This window comes from Octopus bimaculoides, chromosome 3 (assembly GCF_001194135.2).
Source record: "Octopus bimaculoides isolate UCB-OBI-ISO-001 chromosome 3, ASM119413v2, whole genome shotgun sequence".
NCBI classification, from domain to species: Eukaryota; Metazoa; Mollusca; class Cephalopoda; order Octopoda; family Octopodidae; genus Octopus; species Octopus bimaculoides.
In genome coordinates, this window is record NC_068983.1 from 151,488,816 (window position 1) to 151,489,652 (window position 837).

Consider the following 837-nt stretch of genomic DNA (forward strand, 5'->3'; position numbering starts at 1 on the left):
ATATATATATATATATATATACATATATCAAAATTCTTTTATTCTTTTACTTGTTTCAGGCATTTGACTGCGGCCATGCTGGAACACCACCTTCATTCGAACAAATCGAAACCAGGACTTATTCTTTGTAAGCCTAGTACTTATTCTATCGGCCTCATTTGCCAAACCGCGAAGTTGCGGCGACTAAACACACCATCGGTTGTCAAGCGATGTTGGGGCGACAAACACAGTCAAATAAGAAGCACACACACACATATACATATATATATATACGAAGGGCTTCTTTCAGTTTCCATCTACCAAATCCACTCACAAGGCTTTGGTCGGTCCGAGGCTATAGTAGAAGACACTTTCCCAAGGTGCCACGCAGTGGGACTGAACCCGGTTGGGAAGCAAGCCTCTTACTGCACAGCCAAACATATAATGATAGATAGATATTTTTTCTTTTCTTTTCTAGACACAAGGCCCGAAATTTTGGGGAAGGGGTCCAGTCGATTAGATCGATACCAGTTCGCAACTGGTACTTAATTTATCGACTCCAAAAGGATGAAAGGCAAAGACGACCTCAGCAGAATCTGAACTTAGAACGTAAAGACAGACGAAATACCGCTAAGCATTTCGCTCGGCGTGCTAACGTTTCTGTCAGATAGACAGACAGATATTAACAAATAGACGTGGTTGTTGTACAAGTGATAGGATATATATTTAATGCATATTTGTGAGTATCTGTCTCTTTCACAGATGTCCGTGTGTCTAAATATCCTGAAATTTATGCGGATACACTTTGGTCTCTTATACGTAAGTATATATATATATATATATATATATATATACACA

The 837-nt window shown here is 39.1% G+C and overlaps 1 long non-coding RNA gene across 2 annotated transcripts in view; it reads left to right on the top strand.

Moving 5' to 3' along the window:
• Positions 1–837, top strand: part of LOC128247355 (uncharacterized) — a 34,213-nt gene that overhangs the window by 31,388 nt on the left and 1,988 nt on the right. Inside the window, exon 3 of one of the 2 annotated variants that reach the window (XR_008263751.1) lies at positions 60–127. This is a non-coding gene — a long non-coding RNA (uncharacterized LOC128247355). Of the gene's footprint in view, positions 1–59; positions 783–837 lie in introns of those variants that run through there. The other variant, XR_008263750.1, reaches the window with a different exon arrangement.